This window comes from Rhinopithecus bieti, unplaced genomic scaffold, assembly GCF_001698545.2.
Source record: "Rhinopithecus bieti isolate Rb0 unplaced genomic scaffold, ASM169854v2 scaffold_7438, whole genome shotgun sequence".
Classification (NCBI taxonomy): Eukaryota; Metazoa; Chordata; class Mammalia; order Primates; family Cercopithecidae; genus Rhinopithecus; species Rhinopithecus bieti.
In genome coordinates, this window is record NW_016805589.1 from 1,239,216 (window position 1) to 1,246,396 (window position 7,181).

Genomic DNA, 7,181 nt, shown 5'->3' on the forward strand with positions numbered 1-7,181 from the left:
TACACAAGCTGAGGACGAAGTGCTGCGCCTGAGCTCAGGCTATTCGAGGGTCCCCTGATCACCTGCCCTCTGGGCGGCGTAGTGCTGCGGCCACACGTATTTGCCAGTGACTTACATTATACAGTCACCGCGTCCCTGCCCCCGAGGCCGCGCAGTGTCACGGCCTGTGTCACACGCCCTCGCAGTGCCACACGCTCCCTATCACACTCACACTCACCAAATCACACACGGTGTCACACGCAGTGTCTCACACACTCCAATACTAGGTTTCTCCCATTCAGCTCTGGCTCTCTGGCGCCATCTAGAGGTCTTCGAGCAGCTTGGGAACTCCCTCTCCTGCGCTCGTGGTTTGGTAACCCAGGCTGTCAAGTGTCCCAGTTCAACAGGACCTCCTGCCTTCTTCGCCTGCATGCCCAGGCAGAGTGTCCGAGATCAAAAGAATGAGGAAAGCTATCCCTAGCCAGGCCTAGTGCTGGGTGAGGAAAGGCTCTCGTTATGGGATGATCAGTTGCTGGGCCCCTTTTTGCCATAGCCTCTGACTCCCCATCTCTGTCCTTCCCCATTTCCCTGTTCCTATCACTCTTCTGTGCCTTTCCTCTTTCTTCTACTTCCTTCTCTTCTCAGCTCTGGCCTCTCTCGGTGGGATGCTCTTCAGGGTAAGAGTGGAATCTCTGGCTAGCTAAGGGGGCAAGCAAAGTCTGTGCAAGATCTCTGCCAGAGCAGCCCCCCTTAACTAGACTCCTTTTCTGGCCTGGGCCCTGCTCTATCCCTCAGCCCCAGGAGCCCAGGGGCGGGGCTCTAGATGGGAGATGGGATAATCTGCTGAAAGAGGGGGGAGGGTCTGTCCTGTAAGTAGCTTCTTTCTGTCTCACGAAAGCTCATACTCTCCACATCATTGAGCACAGCTCCGAGGAGGGAATCAGTGGCCCAGAGAGAAGAAATCTTCCACAGAAGAGCTGCCCCAGTCTCCCTGCCCCCAGCGTGTGCCCGCTGCCCAATGCAGCAAACCCTCCCCGGTCTGCTTGCTGGGAGCCATTCAAAGGCTCCTCTGTTCTCCTCCCTTGCTCAGGGCTGAGCAGGCTCAGCAGCCGCAGAGCTGGGCAGGAAATGCTAATCTCCCAGATGTTCTCCTCCATCCTCCCTGCTCCACCACCATCAAACTCAAATTCTGCACCAAGTGGTAGGAGCAGAACTGGGCCAGAGCAGCAGCACCAGGGTGTGCCTACTCTTCTCCCTGCTCCCCAGCCCCTCCTACCCCAGCTGCCAGGCCGGGCTCTGTGCCCCTGAGTCAGGGGCAATGTAGATATGAGAATTGGGGCCTTTTTTCCCCAGGAAGGAGGGCAGGTGAGCAAGCAGGGACTGGGAGGATGGTTGGGGAGCAAGGGAGGTGGCATTCGAAGAGGAGAGAAGTCAGACTTTTGGCCCTGTACCAAAGTGGGAGGAGGACCTGCTTGGCAAGTGAAGCATTGGGGGAAGCTCCTGAAACTGATGGTGCCTGAGTTCCAGCTGAGACTGTGGTCAGGGATTGGAACCAGGTGATACCGGGTATGGGAATGGTTGGGGTGCTTGCTGTGCTATCTGTGTACCTGGGATGGGCTGTGGCTCAGTGAACTAGGATGCTGTAGGGCCTGGAACTGTAACACCAAGACTGCTGCCTCTGATTGTAGGTTGGACACTGCCAATGGCTCTGATGCTGGTGTGCCTAGGCTATAGCCAATAAGATTACCTGAGAAGCTATCACCAAGCTGTGTGTATATGGGCGTGTGTGTGCATGTTGAGGGAGGGCTGTAACTGATATGCTGTTGGGCCTGAAGCTGTAGATGTGAGGCTGGCACACCTGAGACTAGCTATAGCTGAGAAGCTGTTCCCTGTTAATATGATGTAGATGGGACTGTAGCTGGATCCATTGCCTAGGTCCTAGGAGATGAGAGGCTGTTGCTAGGAGCCTGTACCTGGGAGACAGGCTGTTACCTGGGATAGGAGCAGAGCTACTGTTGTGTATAAGACTGTAGCTGAGCTGCTATTGGTCCTGGAGCTGTAGCTGTGATGACAGCATACTGGGGATTGGCTATAGCTAAGATGCTGTTGCTCAGGATTGTGGATGGGCTGTTGCTGTATGCAGGACTCTAGCTGGGATGCCTGCAGCTATAACTTTAAAGCTTGGGTGTAGCTAGGAGGCCATTTCCTGGTAATTTTGCTGGACCATTGTTGCGTGGGGGCTGTGGCTGAGACTCTATTGTCTAGGAGATGACAAACTGTTCTGGGAGGCAAGATAATACCTGAGATGGAAGCTGATGTACTGTTGGAGCTGATCTACTGTTGTGCCTAGGGTGGTTCCCAAGTGGATGTTGCTGGGTCAGTGAGAGGTGGGTGGGGGAAGCCAAGTGAGTCCTGCCTTGAGGTCTGGGAGATGCCAGGAGCCCTAGGCTGGGTGGGGGGCTGCTGCTCTGGGGAGGCCTCAGCAGCTGCTCTGCTGTGAAGCTGGAAAGCCTGTTTTCATTACTGTTTTAACTCTTTTTTTAACCTTATTTTTCTCTCGACTGCACTTTCGCTCACTCATTAATTTTGGTATTTTTCTCACGGTGCCTCAGCCCCTGTCACGGCTGCCATGGCAACAGGAGGCAGTGTGCTCAGTGCCAAAATATCTGATCAAAAAATAACCAAAATAAGCAAACACCAAGACGACTGTTCTGGGAACTATGGTTGAGGGAGAGTCGATGGCTCAGATTCAGGAAACCCTAGGCTTCAGGGTACCTGTTTCACTACCCTTCTCCCCTAGGGAAGCTTTGCTGAAGGTTCTGATAACCTAGAGGGCCCCTTTCCAAGGAATCCCCCACAGCACAATATCCCAGGACTCTGAGATTTCCAATAGTCCCTGTCCAAGGGGCAGCTTTGCCTGAGGTGGGAGCATCAGGAGAGGGTGAGGGCTGGGGATCACTTCCCAGGAGCTGGCAGATGAAGCTTCTAAGAAGCTCCCTCCCTGCCCTAGCCACAAGCATCTGCACTCACTCTCACCCACCCCTCTTCTGGCCCTTCTTGCCTTAGGCCTATCTCCCTTTCTCTGCACCCAACCCCCACTAGGCCACTTTTGTTTTCTCATAGCCCAACATACTGATGGGAAGGACAGAGTCAGGAGGAAGCTGACAGTCTCCAGCCCCTACCAACTCCTCAGTGGGGGTGCTGGAGAGGGGTACCATAAAAGTAGCTGACATTCCGAGGCCTCTGCCCACCTCTAGCTCACCTTCCTAGGGGAGATTCCTGAACATCCCCGACCACTCACTCCAATTTTCCCTCTCATTTCTTGGGAGCCTTCTAGTTCCCTGGAGACCTCCTCTCAAGTGGGCATGTCCCCAGGAAGGGTAAAAGGATAGAGCCTCACATAAGGTAGGAATGGGGAGAGCTCTTGGTACTACCTGTCTCTTTTCCTTCTTCATCCATCACATTCCCCTCTGAGGAGGCTTGTCTAGATGTCTGGAGCACTGGGAATTGGCGGAATGAGGAAGAGCCCCCTGTCTCAGTCACAGCACTTAATCACACCTCTCCTTCTGTTCCACCCCTCCGGCAATGAAGTCTCACTCCCCACAGATCTCCACCCGCTTCCAGGAATGGCCAGAACTTGCCTCCAGTGTCTTTCTTTCCATTTCTATCTTCCCCTCCCCCCAAGAGCAGTAGTGGCCTTGGCCTCCTGGCAGTGCCTTCCCAGCCTGTTTCCATAGAAACTGGGTAGGCTGTGCAGTGCAAGAAGGGAAGGGGAGACAGGAGCAGGAAGGAGGGACCAAGCCTTAGGGACAGCCCCAGATGAAGGGACAAGGGCACCAAGAGAAGCAGGGAGGGGCCCCATGCAAACTGAGGGTGGGACCCCAATTTGGGGGAACCGGGTGGGATGGAGGGTGGATTGGGGAGAAGAGGTAGCAAAAACTTGGTAGCTGGCTTTGCTGCCTTCTGAGGAAGGGGCACAGAATCTCCCCTTCCCTGCCACAGGTAGTGGGGGTTCCTCCCTCCCCACCCCCTTAAAATCCTTCTTTACCAGGAACTGCCTGAGCCAGATGAATCTCTTCTCCGGGGTCTACTAGTCTCTAAGAAAGGGACCATGGGATTCCTTTCTTCCCCGAAGAGCTCCCCACTCTCCCCGGCCAGAGTCTCCTTGATCGGGAGACTGGGCAGCCCCCGGGGACCCACTGGCCGCCGCTGACCCCGTGGCGTGCGGCTCTCAAAGGCCTCATTCATCTCTGGGGGCTGAAGGCGCCATTGTCCCCAGCGGGGGGTGGTGTGGGGAGTAAGTGAAGGGGTCTCGACTCAGAAGGAAGGAATGCGTCTGGAGAACTTGCCCCCGGGGCCCCCGTCTCAAGGCCCCCACCAGATCTCCATCGGGACCCTTTCACGACCCCGAGCCCTTTCCCCAGGAGCTCCCAGCAGCCTTCGCGCTTCTCCGGAGGGTGGGGACTGCCGCGGCGCGGGGGCAGCCTCGCCCCACCTCTCCAGTGGACTCCGGAGAACCGTTTCTGGGACCGGGAGCTGTCCAGCACCTCGGGTCCTGACGGACCGCTGATTCGCCTAGGTGCCATCGGACAAGCGGGCGCTCAGAGCCAGCCCTGGTGGCTCGGGAGCTTTCCCCTAACCAGGCTAAGACCACTAAACCACGCCTGGCCCGGATGAGCTTGAATGCAGCTCCGGACGTGGGGATCCATCGGTGCTGAGAAGTGACCTAGGGAGCACCTTGACCCCTGCCCTAGATAGGGCATAATTGAAGGGCCAAGTGCCACCAGACCACTCTCCTGGAACCCTGTCACAGACTTGGGCAGGAAGAAGAGTCATGAGAGGTCAGACCTTGCCTCTGCCCGCTTTCCCCATCTTTTCTCTGTGCCTCTGTTTCTGTTTTCCTCTGGCTCTCCTCCCTCCTCCTCTCTTTCCCTCCCTGCTGGGTTGGGGGCTGCTGAATTATCATTTCTCAGCTCTGCTAATGTGCTCCCCGCTGCGAGGAGGGATCATAATTCTGGGAGATGATTAAGTTTCAAATTGTTTTCTTTGTGTTGTTGAAGATGAGGCTTTAATATGGTCCTTCCTCAGCCCGGGAGCCTGCCCCCATTCCTCCTTTCCTAGTACTCTCCTCATTAATAGGCTAGGTTTGGGACCATGTCTTTTGCGGTGCTCGCCAAACTTTTATGTGTATGGGGTGGTAAGGGAGAGGGGCATAGACCTACCCTTTACTCAAAGTGGATTTTTTCTTTCTTTTTCTTCTTCTTCTTCTTCTTTTTTTTTTTTTTTGAGACAGAGTCTCACTCTGTCGCCCAGATTGGAGTGCAGTGGTGTTGTCTCAGCTCACTGCAACCTCTGCCTCCCGGGTTGAAGTGACTCTCCTGCCTTAGCCTCCTGAGTAGCTAGGATTACAGCTGCGCACCTCCACACCCGGCTAATTTTTTGTATTTCACTAGAGACGGGTTTCACCATGTTGGCCAGGCTGGTCTCGAACTCCTGACCTCAAATAATCCGCTCGCTTCAGAAGCACCCCAAAGTGCTGGGATTACAGGCATGAGCCACTGTGCCTGGTTGGGAATACATTTAATATAGTGGTGAGAAACATTGGTTTGGACGTCGGATAAGTCAACATTTAAATCCCGACTCTGCCACTTACTACTCAGGTGACCTTGGATGAGTTACTTGAACTGAGTCTCCGTTTTTTCATCTATTAAATGGGGGTACTATGAATTACCTCATAGAGCGTTGGTGAGGATTTGAAGTGATAAATCATGTAAAGTGGTTAGCAGGGTGTACAGCTTATGGTAAAACTCAGTAAATGTTAGTAGTTTTTACTACACACATACCTTACCCTGTGTGATCCTGCCTCCCCCAGCCTCCTTGACTTTGTTCTTCTGTTCAATGTTTATCTAATGCCTACTATTTCACAGGTACTGTACAATAGATAGTTATCCAGGAGTGAGGAAGTTGACTTTCTTGCCTATTTGTTCCTCAAACACCCTTCATTTACCTCCTTCCTTCCTTCCAACTTAAGTTCACTCTCATTTTACCCTCCCACTGGCTTCTGGTTCTTCCTGCATTGTTCCCACTCCATTTTTCCTTCTTTCACTGATGTCTTATCACTTCACTTTGATTCTTATCCTCCTAATACACATACATTTTTTTACCTTCTACATTATTCTTCATCCCATTTGGGGCCATGACAGTGAAAAAAAGAGCTGAATTTTCAAACTAGGAAAGAGAATTCTGTCATGCTGTGTATGTGTGTATGTGTGTGTGTGTGTGTGTCTGAGGAACACACACATTAATTCACATTCAACAGTAACCCTATAGCTGACTTCCAAACTTCTACATTTGAACTGTGTGCTTGTTTGCCTCTCTATCCCCTCTATTTAAGCTCTTGAAATACCAGTCTATTTCTTTGCCTGCCTACCTATCTGCTCTGTCCCTGCCTCTCTCTCTTTAGAATTTGTTGTTGTTTTTTTTTTTTTTTTTTTTTTGAGACGAAGTCTTGCTCTGTCGCCCAGGCTGGGGTGCAGTGGCGGGATCTCAGCTCACTGCAAGCTCCGCCTCCCGGGTTCATGCCATTCTCCTGCCTCAGCCTCCCTAGTAGCTGGGACTACAGGCGCCTGCCACCTCGCCCAGCTAGTTTTTTGTATTTTAGTAGAGACGGGGTTTCACCGTGTTAGCCAGGATGGTCTCCATCTCCTGACCTCGTGATCCGCCCGTCTTGGCCTCCCAAAGTGCTGAGATTACAGGCTTGAGCCACCGCGCCCGGCCTGGAATTTGTTGTTTTAAACAACTTTACTGAGATATAACTGATATACAAAGAACTACATGTATTTAATATGTATGATTTGATGAATTTGGATGTCTTTGTTATATTCTGAATGGGAATGCTTACTGGTTGTTAGTATGAGAAGCTGATTTATGATAATGTATTTTTGTGTTTGCTTAACTGGCCTCCTACCTATCACCATACTGGTAATGGGTTCAGGATACACTACACCAAAATGTGGCAACTTGACATTTGAGAAAATAGCGGAAGCAGGAAGGTCATTCTCACCTGTCCCTCTCCCTTCTTACGGGAAGTGGGCCATAAAACCTCTGACTGTCTTCCTCCTTTTCTCCTGAGGTATACCATAAAACCCTAATTCCAGGGTTTCCTAAATCCAAAAAAAAACCTTTTTTTTTTTTTTTTTTTT